At 41.3% G+C, this 19,155-nt stretch overlaps 1 long non-coding RNA gene across 1 annotated transcript in view; it reads left to right on the top strand.

Annotated features, from left to right (window-relative positions):
* The window catches only part of LOC123595733, a 59,521-nt gene extending 40,847 nt beyond the window's left edge, over window positions 1-18,674 (top strand). Inside the window, exon 7 of the long non-coding RNA XR_006711353.1 lies at window positions 17,105-18,674. This is a non-coding gene — a long non-coding RNA (uncharacterized LOC123595733). The remainder of the gene's footprint in view (window positions 1-17,104) is intronic.
* Window positions 18,675-19,155: the final 481 nt, after the last annotated feature.

Below are 19,155 nucleotides of genomic sequence, written 5' to 3'. Positions count from 1 at the left end.
GAACATGACCTCGAGCCACAGAACAGCTGAGTTCAAGTACTGCTTCTGTTTATTTGCTGTATAATCATGATCCCGATGAATGACCTCTCTTAAGTTTATTCCTTCTTTATACATAAACTAGATACACACACATGTTTTCAAGAGAATTAAGTAAAATTTTGTGTGTGAAATGTCTGATAAATTGTAGAAGTTCAGTTAAATCCCTGCATTAATTTTTTTTAGAGAAAAATGTGGATGTTGTGCTCATATTCTTTCGCTCCAGATTCATTGGGATTTTTCAAATTACTGTTGTAAATATGAAATCAGTTTAACAATATTATCACATGACTAAAACATATTCCTAATCCCCACTGGGATTGGGAAGTAGTGTGTAGTAGCAATGAGTAAAAAAAGCACAATATGAAACATATTGTACTTGCTAGGAAAAGTGATGTCAGGTCATTTAGAACCGTATTTTCTGCTAAATATTTATGATGAAACAAAGACAGTTATTTTGATTATAATAATACTGCACCTAATTCTTTTTATACCAAAAGATAGCAGGCTTGTATTTGCATATCTGCCTCCCAGGTTGAGATGGAAAGCTAGGAATTTCTGAATCTGCCTGCAATCTATGTTGAGCTCTCAGCACACTTTCTTACGTGGCCTTGGGGATTATGACTGTGGCCTTACCTTCTCCTACTCATTTTCATAAGGCAGCTACAGTAGTCTTTCTAAAATGCAGCCTGATCAAATCTCCTACCCACTGCATTTTGCATGAAAGGAAATCTCTCTAGGTTGGCATGTAGGGTACTTCACCAGCAGTTTCCTATTGACCTTTCCTGTCTTACATCTTATCGCTCCCCTTGTAATCTTTGTCCCAAGCTCCTACTACCCCTCTTTGTGTTCTTTTTTGGGAACTGGCTCTTCCTCCACTTCCTTTTACCTGGTTTTAGGCTAATCCTTCCACCTCTCTCCTCACGGTCACCTTCTCCTCATCTACGTACCTCCCAATTCTGGGTTGCTTGTTTTCTTTTACAAGTGTTTGGTTAGGATTTATTTACACTTTGAAGAAATTATCCCTTTGAAATAGACACGCAGTGATTTTGGAGTAACTTAACTTAAACTGCTCGTCTTGCTGACTGCAGAGTTCAGGAGTACTTCAGGTTGGCCAAGCAAACAGCTGTCTGTGTTGTGATGCTGGCACATTTCCTAACATTATGTTCCTGCCCCTTCGTTCCATTCAGGCCCTCTGAGAATACAGCCTATGAGTTTCTGTGAGTCCCAGGGGGTTCACTTGTCTTTAAATTTTAAGAAAAATCATGGCTGACAATTGTCAACTAGCATCCCAGGAGTCCTCACATAAGGAGGCAGTTTTAAAAGTACCCCTTAAAAAGGGAAAAATATTTCTTTTAGTTCTGTTGAAAAAAAAAAATCACTGATAGCAGAAACAATTAGAAAAATATGTGACTAGGTTGTCAAGATTAAAAAAGTGCTAGAATTTCATCAAGTGAACTAAAAATGTAATTTAAAAATTCCTGGGGTGCCTGGGTGGCTCAGTCAGTTGAGCATCCAATTCTTGGTTTCACCTCAGGTCATGATCTCACAGTTCATGAGTTTGAGCCCCAACTCAGGCTCAGTGTTGACAGTGCAGAGTCTACTTGGGATTCTCTGCCTCCCTCTCTCTCTTTTCCCCCCATCTCAAAAATAAATAAACTTACAAATCCCTATAAAGAAGTAGAAGAAAGCATAGCTAATAAAGCTCAACGTCTGCATCTCTCTTACATAATTTTCTTTTGTTTATGTCATAATTTTTAAAAATTTAAATGTAGTATAATCACTATTTAAAATAGCCTGTTTACTAACCATTTATATAATGTGACCTATAGAAGAGGAGGAAAGGCAATTTTTTTTTTAAGTTGATGTAGTTTTAGTAATCTCTATACCCAACATAGGGCTCGAACTCACCACCCTGAGATTAAGAGTCGCAAACTCTTGGGGCACCTGGGTGGCTTAGTTGGTTAAGCTTCTGACTCTTGATTTAGGCTTGGGTCTTGATCTCACAGTTCATGAATTTGGGCCCTGCATCCTGCTCTGCGCTGATACTGTGGATCATGCTTGGGATCCTCTCTCTCTCTCCCTTTTTCTCTGCCCCTCCCCAGTGCATTCCTGCACTCTTTCTCTCTCACTCTCTCTCTAAAAATAAATAAATAAACTTAAAAAAAAAAAAAGAGTCCCATGCTCATCTGATTGAACCAGCCCGGCACCCCAGAAAGGCACCTTTTTGAAAATAAAACAAAATAAAAAGTCCAAACAACTCAGTGGAATAACTCTCCTGCTTTTTATTTATTATGAAAAAGTTAATTTTGACTTAAGTGTTTTTAAATAACCTACCATCTTTCTAGAAAGTAACCAATAGAAGTATATATTGGAATTGTTTACATACATGTTTGTTTCTGCTAGGCACTGAACCTTTGTTATTGATACGGCCTATCACCTAGCATATTACCTTAAGAATATTCATATAAATGGAATGAACTACTCTCTGACAAAACTATATCATCTTCAACCAAAAAATTTTGCAAAATTACATCCCTCAATTCCAAAAGCAGGAAAATAAAATTATCAAACCTTCAGTCAACATTACTTACTAAGTTGACCACAGTTTGAACATATTAGGAAGTAGCATAGGATGATAAAAAGCAATATGACAAAGGAAAAAGTTTTAGATAGGAATGGTAAAGACCTTTACATTATAAAATATTATGCATATATGTATTACAATGAAGTATATTCGTTCTATAACAAAAAGGTTAAAATATTTGTTATGATTAGAAGAGATACCGATCTCTATTAGAAGTTTTAAGAAGTACACAAACATCCTCTGTCAGAGGTGACTCCTGTCCCACTCTGCTCAGAGATGACTTCCAAAGCTTTCATCTAGAGGCACACCAAATTTCATCAGGGACCACTTAATTATTTTAGCTGTTAAGGTAACCCAAATCAATATCATCATGGGAGCATAGGGAGTAGGAAGAAGAGTTGCATTTTGGAAAACAATTCATGGGAAAATGTTTAATTTGGAAATGCAAATATCTATTGATTGGGTTTTCTTTTTTTTTTTTAATTTTTTTTTTTAACATTTATTTATTTTTGAGACAGAGAGAGACAAAGCATGAACGGGGAGGGTCAGAGAGAGGGAGACACAGAATCCGAAACAGGCTCCAGGCTCTGAGCTGTCAGCACAGAGCCCGAGGCGGGGCTCGAACTCACAGACCGCGAGATCATGACCTGAGCTGAAGTCGGCCGCTTAACCGACTGAGCCACCCAGGCGCCCCTCTATTGATTGGGTTTTCAATCAACACTATTCATGTGCACAATAAAGGAATAATGAGGGGCAAAGCAATAGTGACAAAAAAGAAACAGAAAGAAAGAAAGAAAGAAAGAAAAATAGAAAAGTAGAAGGAAAAGCAGAAGAAAGAATACAGAGGGCACTGAGGGGGTTATTTTCATACATTAGATTAATTCACATTATATTACATTTGAATAAGGCAATTTTCTTCATCCAAATAATTTCACCACCTTAAACTGTTAAGATATTGGAAAAACCCATCTGGGCCATTCGATACAACCTTTCTTTAAAAATGCCTTTTTTCAGGGGCGCCTGGGTGTCTCAGATGGTTGGGCGTCTGACTTCGGCTCGGTTTGTGAGTTCGAGCCCCGAGTCGGGCTCTATGATGACAGCTCAGAACCTGGAGCCTGTTTCGGATTCTGTGTCTCCCTCTGTCTCTGCCCCTCCCCCAATTGTGCTCTGTCTCTCTCTGCCACTCAAAAATGAAATAAATGTAAAAAAAAAAAAAAACTTTTTAAAAATGCCTTTTTTCTAATGCTTGTTTATTTTTGAGAGACAGAGACAGAGCATGAGCAGGGGAGGGGCAGACAGAGGGGGAGACACAGAATCCCAAGCAGGCTCCAGGCTCTGAGCTGCCAGCACAGAGCCAGAAGTGGGGCTCGAACGCACAAGCCAGGAGGTCATGACCTGAGCTGAAGTCGGGGCTTAACCGACTGAACCACTCAGGGGCCTCTCAATGTAATCTTTCTGCATCTCTTTTGCTGGGGAGATGGGACGGCGCAAGGAAGACAATGCTTTCTTGGTATGCTCATAAAAGGAATCAGGTAGCATCTTAATTAGACATTAGCTTTGGTTCTGTTTGCCAAAGTCCTTCCCCTCCTAGGATTTTCTGGGGTTGGACTGGTGAAATGTAGATACCCAGAGGCTGGATTCAGGAAATTTGTTTCCCATGCCACTGTGTAGCTTGTGACATTGGCACAACACTTAATTTTCAGCTCTTCCATTTTATTGTTTGGGAAATGACAATAATGATGTACCTGTTTTATAAGGTTGTTGTGAAAATGAGTCGGGCCTGTGAATGAAAAGCCCTTTATAAAGTGTAAAATACTCCCGAGATGTGAGTTATCTCCTTTAAAGGACACAATCTGTTTCAATTGTATAGGAGATTGCAGAAAGACTCCTTGACACTTTTAGTCAGAACTTGACCCTGCCGAAGCTCTTTGCAAAACGAAAGGGTTCTTGTGCCCCATGTCAGCTTGGGGCAGGGTCACCCACGCTGCCGGTGCGGTCACTGCAGTACTCCATCCTCAGCGGCTGCTTCCCCCCCATCCTCCCACTGGTTTCTCGGGGAGGGCGGCGATGTTCCTAGCCATCTGGGTGGCGCCAGCTAGAGGGCGTGGGCCGGGTGAATCCGCGTAGCGCGGCTGCAGGGAGAGGGCGGGGCGGGGCCTTCCGAGGAGGGCGTGGCCTTGCCTCCCGGGCGTCCTGGCGCTGCTGGCGCGCGGAGCTGGTGAGCCAGCGAGCGGACTGGCGCGCGGCCCCTGCGCACTGGGCTGCCGCCTGCGCGCGTCGCGGGCGCAGCTGCATTTTGGCCTCCGCGGCTCGAGAGCCCAGTCCCGTACGAACCACCTCTGAATCCCGGGAGGACGCGTTCCCCTACGCCCTCCGCACCCGCGTCCCTTCCCCACCGCAACAGGTCAGGGGAGGGCGGAGGCGGAGAGGGCGTACGACTTGCGACTGGAGGAGCAAGGGTCCGGAAGGTAAGCGGAGCCTTTTGCGCCCCCGAGCTGGGGGTCAGCCTGGCCCGGAACGCCGCAGCCGCTGACTTCTGGGAAGCCCAGGCTCTCCCCGCCTCGCTGCCTGCTTCCCAGCACGCTGACTCAAGTAGCTGGCGTTCCCACTTTTCCGGTGGGAACCTTGGCGGGGAACGCGCAACGGAGACGCGGGGCTCGCACCACCCTTATTTGCAAATCCAGGGCAGGTAGCGTCTAGAAAAACGGTGTGGAGCGGTGGGAAACACTGGAAGAGACCCATTCTCCTTCCCCACTCCCCACAGATCTGACATCTGGTGCGCCCCGCGTCTTGCGGAAAGATGTTTGGTTTTGGAACCTGCTCTCAGGGTTGCGTAATAAAGTGTCCCAGAAGTTTCTCGGGCTGGTAAAAGCGGGGTTTTTCTCCCTTCCACCCGGAGTCTTGGAGTCTCCCTCCCCTCATCATTGTCACCCCTCCCCCTTGCGTCTAGTTGAGAGAATTTAGTGGTTCCAGTCCGATCTAATTGTGCTTGAGAGGGAGGCATGTGCCGGTGGTCCGCAGCCTCCAGGGAGGGAGGGGAAAGTTGGAGGCACCTTCTGAGACTTGCCCCTGGGGCGGAGGCAGGCTCCGTTTGCCGAACGTGGGACTGCTTAATTTCTCTTGCTAATTTTTTACGCCAGTGTCAGATCCTCTTTGACTTCTGCTAGCGAGCCCTCAGGCGTCGCGTGCGCCAGGGTCGTCGAATTAAAAGGGAGAGAAATTGGGAGAGTTGTGTGAATCGTACTTCACCTTGGTGTAATAGTAGTTACGTTAATGAATCTGCGAGGGACCTTCGAGCGCCTTGATACTTTCTTACTAGGTTAGTTTTCCAGGAGTTTCTATACACACTTACACCCCATTGTTGTTATGCAAATTGTCTCAGGAAGACCTTTGGATTTGGAGGTGGAGATGTCCGTATCTTCCGGGAGCCAGTCTCTTTTTGGGGGAGCGCTCGCAGTTTTTTTTGTTTTTGTTTTTTTTTTTAACTGTGTTTTTTTTTCAGTGTTAGATGGGGGTAATTTTAACCCTGTTGGTGTACGTTGAGGGCGGGGCCGGGGAGATGATACACCGTCGAGGAACCCGACAGATTTAAACCTTCAAGGAGAAACCGTAATTAAGACCCACGAAGACCCAGTGTTCCCTGAGACAGTTGCAAAGTGAAAAAAGCTCAGAAATTGAGGCACAGAAAAACATCAGACGACCGAACGGCCTGAGAGGTGTGGGAATTTTGCTCGTGCAAGATTATTTCAGAGCAAGGTCATGCAGAGTTCGTAGAAGGTAGGCAGAGGTGGGATACTTCTGGAGCTACCTATGTCAGGCTCCGGGTGGAGATAGAAAAAGAAAAGACCTTTGGACTGGGAGTCTAGTTCTGCTCGGAGGCTTGAGCATACCTAGGCATGGCCCTGTTTCAATGTTTACTTCCTCTGTCTAATGTATTTCCTTAGCTTGCCTTTCATCTTTAGTGGAAAGGATTCCTTGAGTGGATATTCTGGAAATAAATTTACAGGAGAGTTGAAAATTCTGGATGGTTCTCCTGCTTTAATTTAAAGACAAATTTAATTTGTCTCTTGCCCGTGTCAGAAAATATTGTATTGGTGATAAATATGCAGAAAAGTAATGGAAAGTACGAAACAATAATAACCCAAGAAAAGGAAGGGAGAGTAGGAGAGAAAGCAAGAGAGTAACTCCTGGCACTTGTGTAAAACTAGAAAAATGAATTTGAATTTAGCTAATTTAGGAGAGGGGGAACCACAGAAAGGACTTGGGATGATTTGGTCACTTTAAGACAAAGAAGTATCGAAGAGGAGGACACAAGGCTTTGAAAAAAATGAGTTTAGATATTAAGAGCTTACTTCCATCCCCCGCACCCTCCCCTTCTTTTCTTTTTCTAAATATAACTTGCAGGGATGGTGAGGCTGGAGGTATGGGATTTGCAGACATGTTGGTGTGAACTCTTAGCTTTCTACCTGCAGAAAGAAAATGAACTGTTACATATCAAAGTTAACAGGTTTTATTCATTCACTATACCAATTGAATTTCTGTAGTGGCTTTGGCATTTGTGATTTGCTTAACTCTTCAACTTTGTAAAAATACAATTTTGAAGAATCACAGCGTGTTAAATTAGAATACAAAAATCATCCAGAGATAGAATTTATGGTCAGAAAATTTCAGTGATTTTAAACATTGCTTTCTCCTGCAAAATGTGGAGTATGCATGCATTTTTTTTTTGCCACCAGAAGTCACTGTTTCACTGTAGGGTTATAAGACCTAGTACTTTGAAGCAGTAGTAGTTAGAGACTACATCAAAACTGGCTGTCTCTCCTATTTCCTATCTGGTTTGACTGAATTTTTGCAAGCAGTGGGTTGAGCTAAAAGTTAACTGTTTTATTAACCAAGAATCTCAATTGGATTTTGGATTAAATTTGGAAGAGTACCATTCAATTAAGATACACAGATGAATTGCATGTTTGTTAGGAACTTCTACAAATCACTGTAGCTATGTGAGTGTTTAGTTGAAGTTATATTGCCTTGAGTTGAAAAGTAAAAAAAATAGGTTTAGAAAAGGTAAACTTGTTTTCCATATATTTTTTCCTTTTTTTCAAGAAGCATTTGGAAGGAATTTCAGGCTGCATGGTAATTTGTGTTTTCATCAAACAAATTTGCGTCATAATTTATGAAGTTAATTGGTTGTTAAAAGTACAAATCTTGAGATGGACTTATACTTTCACTTTTTAAAAGGCAGAGCTAATTTATGTATAAATATTTGGATTGTTATAAGATCCAAACAATATACCCTGGGTATATACAGGGTATATAGGGAACAATATACCCTGCAGGTGTTTCTGAAGGTATGGCAGCATAATTAGGATAGTGTCCTTACTATTAAAGCCCTACACTGAAAGCTGACCTTCAACTTGAATTTATTAGCTAACTTAGATATGTCTGTGGAAGATAAATGCTTGAAGTTCCCCTATTTTAAGACTCCAGATAATTAACTAATTTTTCAGGAGATTGAGAAAGTATGTTGGAGAGAGTACAAATTAAGGAGCTGCCTGAACATCAATGTACAGAGTTTTGTACATAAGTTATATTTTCCTTATTAAGTTACAAATTGTGTACCCAAATGATATTTAATTGGCAGTAGTTTTCTAGCTGTCTTTTTTATCACACAGTTTTTTTTTTAATATATGCTGAATTGATTCTCAGATTTTATTAAAATAGATTTCATAAACCCTACAATCCATTTATTAAAATTCTACCACAGTGCAGAAGTAAATGTGAATATGTAGTTCTTTGTAGGTACATATCCTTTATTCCTGACTGTTTACATAGGCACAACAGATTATTGTACACTTGAAACTGAGAGGTTCTAAGGCCATCAGGGTTGCTAATAGGAGTTTCTATTACTTCTGCTTTAGTACAGAACTCCTTCAGTAGTGTTCTCCAGGGGAAGAAAATCAGCTGATTTTCTTAAATTAGCTGGCCCATTTTAAACATGACTAAGGATTTCTTGTTAGAGTGACTTTTTCCTATTAAAAGGCTGAAATTATTGTGATAAGTGGAGCCCAGAGGAGTCAGTTACATCATTCATATAATACCTCATATTCATTCCTAATACCTCGTAAGTATCGAACATCTTCTGTGTGCCTCTCAGTACGCTAAGCTTTGGAGAAAATGTGATAACACCATGATCAAGAAAGAGAAAGTGCTCTTGCAGGTGGATTTTACGTTCATGTAGCATAAAACCTATTTACCAACAGCTTTCATTTAAGCCTAATTACAACTCTAAAGTTGGAGTTCATTTTCCATTTTAAAATCAGGAAATTGAGTTGAAGAAGTTAAGTGACTTGACTCTGACTCAAAGCCTGGTGCCCTTTCCACTATGGTACACTGAGTTGGCTTTGTTGATGTGTGGTTTCCTGTTTTTCAAGAATTACAGCTTGACTCTAAAGTATAAATAGTGTTTCTCCTTGGCTAAGTAATTCTTTCTGATCATTATGGGAATAAAAAAGCAGGTATTTTCATTTAGCATTCTGGACATGTATTTGTGACTCCAAGGGAAAATATTGTGCAGGCCTATTAAAAAGACATGTGATGTTTATTTGCACCATATAAAGATCCTTACCTTCCTAAATATTATATGCAAGGGCTTATAAACCATCTCCCTTAGTGCTTCAAATCTATTAGACTTATGAAAGGTCAGTCACATCAGTATGTAAATCAGGATATAGCCATACCATTTCCTTCAATCTTATAGATTCAGTGAATTTATGCAGTGTAGCAGTGGTTTGCAAACTTCTAATGTCAGAATCTTCTGGAAGTCTTGTTAAAACACATCTTCCACCCCACCCCCCATCCCCCTCCCAAGCGTTTGATTCAGTGGGTCTGGGGTAATACCCAAGAATTTGCATTGTAACATGTTCACAGGTGATACTGATGATGCTAGTTCTGGAACTACACTTTGAGAAGTGCCATACGGCAGAGCATTTAAAAGCACGGTTACTAAGCCACACAGCTTGGGCTTGAATCTTGCACATGCCACCTACGAGCTGTCAGACCTTAGGCACATTAACTTTTTGTCAAAAATTGTGAAGGCTTTGAGATTCTACCCTACTTTCAAGCTAACAAGTTAACCTGCTACAGTTTCATGGGCTCTTGGGAATGACTTTATTACTCACAGTAATAGCTGTAGAGAGAGTATCAACATTTCCTTATACTGGTTCCCTAAGCCCCAGTTTCCAAAGAGAGATGTGGAGAGAGTCAGATGACACTTGGAAACAAAATGGGTTGCATTACAGGTGAGGAATCCTGAGCTTAGGGAATTCTAATCTTTTATAATGGGCAGTAAGCATGTCTGCCCTTTGCTCCAGAGGGGGAGATATCTTGTTTATACTGCACAGTAAACATGCTGCCTTGTACTATAGGAGACACTATCTCTATTTTCCAAGGCCGTTCTCTATACAAACATCCTTAAAGATCGGAACAAAGACAGCTGGTGCCTCTGCTTCTATAATGTGCAGAAATGCCATAGACCTATGGAGAATTGGCTTCTAACACTTTTCCATTCCATTATAAGAAGGGGTTAATAAGACTGTTACTCCTAATAAGATCTCCCTTATTAGATAGTTGAGTAGATTTAAGGTACTAAAATTTGGTAAGTACTTGGAGAAGAGCATAATCTGTGCTACATAAATATTTCCTATTATTTCTCCTGAGGGGAAAAGTGTGTGTGTGTGTGTGTGTGTGTGTGTGTGTGTGTGTGTGTGTTTAATGGTAAGGATTGCCTTATAAGATGAAATAATTGTTTCAAAGAGTATCCCTAACTTTGAGTTTGTTCCAAGACACTTTTTTAATGGGTCTAAATTCTAAAATGGAATAATACATTGTTTTACCAGCCTGTGGAGAATGAGGCAGAAACATTTACTACCAATATTCATGTGTTCTTTCATGTTTCACTGCCTCATTATGATTATGTAGACTCCTGTGACTAATTCTGGGGGTGCCTGGTTGGTTCAGTCTAAGGAGCATGTGACTCTTAAAGAGCATGCAACGCTTGATTTTGCGGATGTGAGTTCGAGCCCTGGGTTGGGTGTAGAGATTACTAAATAAATAAATAAATAAGCGTAAGTAAAAAAAAAAAAAAAAAAAAAAAGAATCATATGACTAATTCTGTCCAGTGGACTGTCTATGGGAGTAACATGTGTTTCTGGGCTCAAGCATTTATAAGTGGCTCTTGTGAGACCCTCCAACTCTCTTATTATGGCAAACCCTGAAGCCACATTTTGAAATAATGGAGATTACAACAGCTTGGGTTTCTCAATGTGGAGAAAAGCTCCCTGCCCTCTTTCCTACCCCAACACACCAATATGCAATGGACATAAAGAGTGAGTATGAACGAAACCTTTGTTCTGTCAAGCCACTGGGATTTTGATGTTAATTTGCCACTACAGGATAACCTGGACTATTCTATCCCAGTGCCTATATATATATAATACCTGTCTACTTTATTTTAAAATATAGGCTCTAGACTTGGAGCTTGCATTCTTCTGAGAGGATATGAGCAATTCACATTTATTGTCATTATTATTTTGCATAAATTAATTTCAGATGATAAGCACTATGAAAAATATGAACAGTACTATTATTTTCCTACCCAAAGCCCTTCCCTTTGTTGTTGTTGTTACTAAAAGAACCTTAATTGTGTGTGGGGCTACACTGTGCCTAGCCTTAGGTGATAGATCATGCTTCTTCTCAGTGCTAACAACTTGTATCCCAATGTACCTCCCTCCACATGCACCTTTAGGAGGCCGTGTGACCTAGCTCTGGTTTTTTGATAGGCAAGGTCTTGGGGAAAGATTTTCCTTTCTTGAAAAAAGGAGGAAGATATGGCTGGCATTAGCCACATCCTTCTCTTCTCATCTTCCTGCCTTAAATGCAGGTAAGATGTCTGGTTATGGCAGCAACCTTTTCATACCATGAGGTGACAGGCATAAAGACAACATGCTAAATATGGCCGACAGAAAGAGCCAGAATTCTTGATGGCCTCATTGAATAGCTAAAACGGTATCAGTAGCCACCTACTTCTGGACTTACTCTGGAAGTATAAACTTCCGTTAACCAAGCAGTTGCTCCTTGCAGCTAGGCACGTTCCTAGAGTATAATGGAATTGAGAGTGGGTTGGCTGCAGGATGTGGTTGAAGGCACAGTAGTACTACAGTAGCTACTGTGGTCTCTCTGAAAATGTATCATTGAGCAGAGACCTGAGTAATGAGAGGGAGCCGACAGGATGTGGCATGTATATTTGAGTTTGGGGTAGCACCAGAGCCCTCTTGAACAAGGATTTGCAGTGAAGAGGTGGTTGGGAAAATCGTGTTCCATTATAGATTTCTAAGCTATGGGCTCATGGCATTGGAGAGCCAAAGGAACTGGGAGTGATCATATCAGTTTGGGACCTGGGGAGATTATGATCTGCTTGGGGTAGAGTTCTGGAGAATGCCGACGAAAACAGTGTTATGATGCGTGACTCACCTCTGACACATTGCCTGTTCCCAGGAGACTGTTACTCCTGGAGGTCTGTGTGGGGACAGGAAGGGAAGTAGACTTGATGGGGACTTCTGACCAGACCAATCCACACACCCTCTGGACTCTGGACAGAGTTATTTTCTCCTTTGGGAACTGGGTCATGGTCATGGGGCCTCGAGACCTGCTTAGGTCAGTTTGTTGTTGAAAAGCAATATATGGGTTCTCCCAAACATGTGCTTTGATTGGCAGAAGAATAGCCAGAACAACTACTACCATTTTACTGAGTGCTTAACATGAGCCAGGCATTGTGCTAAAAATATTACAAACATTTAATTTAACCCTATGACAATCCTGTGAAGCCCTGTATTACTGATGAGAAAGCTGAGACTTTAGGGAAAAAATTAGTAAATTTTTTTTTTTTTTTTTGAGATTATACAGGTAGTAGGTTGCAAAGCCGGCCTTTTAACCAGCTTGTCTTAAAAGACTCCTGAGAGTAGGTTCCCTAGAATGTGCTAGGTTTTGGAAGCCCTTAAAAAATGAAAGAAAAAAAAATTTTTTTTTTTTTTTACTTGAATTGTTTTTACCTGCTATTTGGGGGAGAAAAGCAATTTGATATACATGACATTTTTGTTTTTGAAAAAATTTGTTGCAAGAGGCTGAATGAGTGTAGAAGACCTCGGCAGGGTGCATTCCTAAACGAAACCCATTTGTTTCACTTATATAAAATGTAACATAGATGTTACTGACTTAAATAACCAGAGAGGCTCTGTATTCCCCTCTTCCCCACCCCCTGGCTCTGCAAGAGCTGCTGTGTATTGGAAACCTACGATGTGTCAGCTGGCTAGGCATTTCAGCTGGATTCTGTAATTCAGTCTTCTCAGTAACTGTAGAATGTGCTATACTCCATTTTACAGCTGGGAACACTGAGGCTGGTATGGTTTAATTTGCCCAAACTGATCCCTGGTCTCAACCTGAACCTGTTCTGTTGCACAGCCAAGTTGGTGTCTTCTCTGCTTTTTTTTTTTTTTTTTAATAGGATTTTAAACTGCTCCCCCTATTTATCCCATTTTGTCTTTATAATCTAGGGAAATAATATAAAAATGTGTGAAAATTTCAGGAAGACCTTCTGATCTCAATATTTGTAGGCCAGTCCATTTTCTTCCAAGCCCCTATATTTTAGAGGCAAAACTGTTTACATAGATAATAAAAGATTCATAGCGTACAGAATAAAAGTGTCCCTTTCCAGAGAAGTCACCATTTACAGTTTGGTATATGTGTGCACACATGCACATTTGTGTGTATATGATACATAAACATTAAAGCATTTGCTTTTTAAAAAAAAAAATGTCAATGTTTATTTATTTTTGAGAGACAGAGAGACAGCATGAGTAGGGAAGGAGCAGAGAGAGAGGGAGACACAGAATCCGAAGCAGGCTCCAGGCTCCAAGCTGTCAGCACAGAGCCTGACGCTGGGCTCGAACCCATGAACCGCAAGATCATGACCTGAGCTGAAGTCAGATGCCCAATTGACTGAGCCACCCAGGCACCCCTAAAGCATTTGCTTTTTAAACAAATTGGCTCACACTGTCCATATTGTTCAGCATCTTGTTTAGGTAAACATCCTTTTTGATGTTTTGTTGCATCTCATGATGTGTCATAATTGATCGAGCCATTTCTGTGTTGGCATGTATTAGGTTGTTACCAGTTTTCTTACTGTTACAAACGATATTTTATTGCACATAACTCCTTGTACACTGTGACTGTATTTTTAAGAAAGATTCTTTGAAAGAGACATTAACTGAAGCATATACTAATTTCCTTTCTTAGCAGTGGTTTAGGTTAATAACTTCCTGACTACAGTAGGTCTCTATTCCAACTTAACTTTTTTTTTTTTTTTAATTTTTATTTATTTAATTAGAGAGACAGCACCAGTGGGGGGGGGGGGGGGGGAGAAGGAGGCAGAGAAAGAGACAGGGACAGAGAGAATCCCAAGTAGGCTCCTTGCTGTCAGCACAGAGCTGCACTCAAGGCCCAAACTCACGAACCTTGAGATCATGACCTGAGCCAAGATCAAGAGTCATACACTTAACTGACTGAGCCACCTAGGCGCCCAGCTAACCTAACCTATGTGAGTTGCGTGGCTATTCCATACAGAGGTGTAAATCATACACCAGCACCTAAACTGTCTTTCACGGGCTGAATTTGTTCTTTTCTGTGAGACATAATTGAGATAACAGTCAATAATCTGGTGATGTAGCTTCCTACCACCTGTCTCTGCGGAAAGGATTGTGCCTCCTGGCAAATCAAAGAATTTGAGTTGTACAGACTCTGTCTGTGCCTGGGGGCAGATCCCTGAGAGAATATGTCTCTTTCACTTTGTACACTGCCCACTCACCCAAGATTATTTTCAGAGAGAGAGTGTGTGTGCACATCCAGGGGAAGGGGAGAAGGGCAGAGAGAGAGGGAGTGAGAGAATCCCAAGCAAGTTCTGGGCTCCCAATGCAGGTTCAAACTGTGAGATCATCACCTGAGCCGAAATCAAGAGTGGGATGCTTAACCACCCAGGCACCACCCCTAGAGCAGTTTTACATTCACAGCAACATTGAGAAAGTAGAGAGATTTCCCATAAACCGCCCTGCCCCTGTCCCCATGCACAGCCTTCCCAGAATCAGTGTCTCCCACTAGAGTAGTATATTAGTTACAAATGATGAATTTACACTGACACATCATTATCATCTAGAATTCTAGGACCATCTTTCGCTGCAGGTCTGCATGGCTTGCTCCTCACTTTAAGTCTTTGCTCAAATGTTACAGTCTCTGACCACCATATATAAAATTGCAAGAGTCAGAGGCTCAACCAGCTGATCTACCCAGGCGCCCTTTATTGCCTTTTAATATCTAACATCTATGTATTTTTATGTGTTGTCTTTGCTACACTCTAGTTTGCAAGCTCTGTGATGGCAAGTCTTTGTTCTTCACTCTTATTCTCTGTACCTGGGCTGGAGTAGATGCTCAGGAAACATTTGCTGGCCTAGTGAGTAAGTGAATAAACAAGGGAACTCAGGACCCTTCTCAGGGTTGGTGTTTTTCCACAACTCAACCTACCTCCCCCCCTCACTGCTTGCTCACTCCCCACCAACAAGCCCCAGGGAGGGCACTGTTGATCTGCAAGCAGGTGGGGCATCTTCCTTGGGAGGGTCCTGTGGGAGACCATCAGGACTCTTCAAAAGGGTTTAGATGAAAACATATTATTTTATTGGTCATCTACTGTGTGCCAGCCCTGCATGTCAAGAGAGAGAAGGTGAGAGCAGCAACAGGGGTGGAGAGAGAGAAAGGTGGGGGAGGGAGAGTAATGGCAGGAAAGAGGGTAGAGAAAGAGAGGAAAGGAAAACAAAAGTGTATTTGAGAGAGGGAAAGTGAGAGAGAAAGTGTATTTGAGAGAGGGAAAGTGAGAGAGAAAGAGAGAAAGGGACGATGACTGGTATTTAAAGTTGGAGAATTTAGGAAACTTGGCTAAGCTGGGTTAAGTAGGGCTGCTGTAGCTGGTTAGAGGAGTGTGCGAATCCAAAGCTTGTTTGACCCTGAAAAACTTAGAGCTCTACTAGTGTGAGTTTAACTAGAATATGTGCAGTATCCATGTTGCGCTCTTTTTTGGGGGGAGGAGATAGAGTGACTGTATATCTACTAGTATGGAAACATTGTGGTCAGCAACTTTAATTTCAGGGAGGAGATAAAAGGACCTTATCAGGTGTCAGAATAGCACTGGCCTATATTCAATGTTTCAGCCTCAGGCTGGAAGTGTAATAGCCTCTAAACATAAGAGCAAGCTAAAACTGTTACAAATTTAGTGTGTTTTCATTTGTATCACAGTTTGTTAAATATGTGCTAAGATAATTTGTAACATATCCTTTGTCTTAAGGATGTTTGAAAAAAATAGAACTATTTAAAGCAAGTTAGGATAAGTGCAGTAAATTTACAAATACATACAAGAAAGGGAAAAGGAAACAGCTGTTGATAGTGTTAACCAAAGACAGGTTGTTTCTAGAGATACACAGGACAGTACCAAGGCCATCTGCCCAGGTTGTATAACTTTTTCTTTTTCTAATTTTTGACCAGAACTGTTTTGAGAGAAGGTTCAAAAATGACTTTGGGGATTAAACACATTTTATGAGTGGAAGTAAAATCTTAAGATTGGCTCCTATTTGGCCTACATTTTATTAAGTATTGAATTCTTATATAAAGACCAACTGGTTGATTTCCTTTCTTGTGCAACTCTTACTTTCTTTTGATTCTGTTTCCTCAGGCAGATTACTTAAAACTGGGTTTCCGTTTTCTTATCTATAAAATGGGTTATTAGTAGGTGGGATATTAGTATATGCCTTTCAAGTTTATTGCAATGTTTACATGAACTTTCATTTTAAAAAGGGATTAACACAATGCTTGGCAAAAGTAGACACTGGGGACATGTTATTTCCTTTCATACTCCTCATGATTAACTTATGCCTATCTCTTCTTGCTGAAATGGCTTTGAAATTAAAAAAAAAATTTTTTTTAAAGTTTATTTGTTGAGATAGAACAGGCAGAGGAGGGGCAGGGAGAGGGAGAGAGAGAGAATTCCAAGCAGGCTCCTCACTGTCAGCACAAAGCCCCACGAGGGGCTTGAGCTCACCAATCATGAGGTCATGACCTGAACTGAAATCAAGAGTCGGACATTTAACCAACTAAGTCACCCAGGTGACCCTGAAATGGCTTTGAGTAACAGCCTCAAAACTGACAGTACCTTTGCCCTATGATATATGGTAGCTGGTTTGTTTATGCAGCTTGAGAGTTGATGAAGAACCACTCCCTAATTCTAATAAGAACATTGAATTCTGTTTCCAGTAGGATTTTCTTGCAAGTTATGCATGCCTAGGAGTTTACTTATGGACTAATATTCACAGATTGCTGTTTCTCTTTCAGATGAACAGACTTGTTACTTTCCACTGACTGGCAGCAATGGCATTTACCGAAAGAGTCAAAAGCAGCAGCAGCAGCAGCAGCAGCAGCAGCAGCAGCAGCAGGTAACAACTGTGAAATCCCTGATTCAAAGATGCGACAGTATTTAAGTTTATAATCTATGTTTCAAAGAATAAGCTTGATCTTTTTCGTTTTTGCAATGCAATAAAATATGTGAAAATGTCAGTTTTCTCTACAGGAAGCCAAACCTCTTAGACTGGCTACATATTTTCTTTAAATCTAATACTCTCCCAGCCTCATAACTCCTTTCTTTAACATGTGGATGTTATATATAGTAGATCAGCATCCTAATTCTGTGTTCAAGATACTGGTCCATATTCCACTGATCTGGAGAAATGAGCACCTATTCAGCCTGTGCTGAAACAAGTATGAGATCTACCTTATCATGGGAGCTTCAAAGGAGGGAATTCTGTCAGTTACATTTTATTTACTTTCACATCTCTCCCTCCAAGTGTGCACATACAGTTAACTTCCTTCTTGCATATACTATGGGGTCAGGGTTGATTGAGGGGAGCATGTTAACATTCTGAAGCAGTTATTAAGAATAATTCATTTGATAGCCAGAAGGCATTCTTAATATCACCGATCAGTTTTTTTTTTTTATATACTGTTAGATATTCCAAAACATATTAAAGTATGAGACATGTAGACTCAGACTTACTCAGCTGATATTTATTGAGAGGCAGATGATGGTGCATGCAATTCTGCAAGGTCCTGCCTGGATGCTTTCCCACTTCCCCTTTCTGGTTCAATTAGGAAACTTGTCCTCCATTCCAGGTGGCCCTGGTGGGACTGTTGTTAAACTTGGTGCACTGTCCTCCCCCACAGAGGAAGGCATGTGACCCAGGCTGCAACAATTCATGTTCTGCTAGAGCTGGGGGAAGCTATTGTCATCTGTCTTTAGGCTTGTCCTTGTGTTCGGTTACACATAAGTTTTAAATTTGTATGTAGTTAAATGTCTTGTCCTTTATGGATTCTGGTTTTGATTGTGCTTAGAAAGGTCTTTCCAACTCCAAGATTGTGAAAATAATGTCATGTGTTCTCTGCTGGCACTTCAGTGGTTTCATTTTTTGCATTTAAATCAGAACTTGTGAGCTGGTGGCCTATGGGACAGATCTGGTCAACAGATGGGTTTTGTTTGGCCCCTCACAGTGTTCTAAAAAAATATATCTGCCAATGTTTTTTACATAACAATCTAGACTTCCATCTTCTCTTTAAAAATTTAAGATTTAACAACATTGGGCTTGCATTGCTATATCGCAGCACTCAGATACAGTCAAATGGCTGTTGCTCTTTTAGATAAGGCCATGAGCTTAGACAAGTTCTAATTCAGAACTTACCAAATGGTATGCCATCAGTACTTTTCAGGTGTGCCAACAGGTTCGTCCCCTCAGCCTGCCAGTCAGCCAGAACTCCAGGATTCCCACCTGCATTCCCCCTGCAGACTTCTGCTTTGTCGGGATTCCCCAGAAAGACTTGATGTAAAAAAAAAAAAAAAAAAAAGAAGAAGAAGAAGAAGTCAGGAGGGATGCCTGGATGGCTCAGTTGGTTCAGCATCTGACTTTGGATCAGGTCATGATCTCATAGTTCATGAATTCAAGTCCCTGGTCAGGTGAGCTTGAACCCAGCTCCAGTGAGCTGGTTTCCAGTGAACTCGTGCCCCACTTCTCTCTCTCCTCCTCCCCTTCCCTCTCCCCTCCCCCCACCCTGCTTCTCATGGGATTTTCTGTCTCTTCCTCTCTCTATCTCTCTCCCTCCTCCCCCCCCCCCGCCGCTTCTCATGGGATTCTTTCTCTCTCTCTCTTTCTCTGCACCTCACTCGCTCCCTCTCTCTCAAAAAAAAAAAAAAAAAAAAAAGAAAAGAAAAGAAATTAAAAGAAGAAGTCAGGAGAGCACAGCAGTTTCTAGTTCACCACAGTTACCACACAGTTGGACTCCCACATTCACCTCACTGCTTAGCCCTCTTAACTTGTGACCCTTTTCAGATCTTGGGC

The sequence above is a fragment of the Leopardus geoffroyi genome, chromosome B1 (genome assembly GCF_018350155.1).
Source record: "Leopardus geoffroyi isolate Oge1 chromosome B1, O.geoffroyi_Oge1_pat1.0, whole genome shotgun sequence".
Taxonomy (NCBI): Eukaryota; Metazoa; Chordata; class Mammalia; order Carnivora; family Felidae; genus Leopardus; species Leopardus geoffroyi.
The sequence above is the reverse complement of the archived record's forward strand: the minus strand, read 5'-3'. Positions and strand labels throughout refer to the sequence as shown.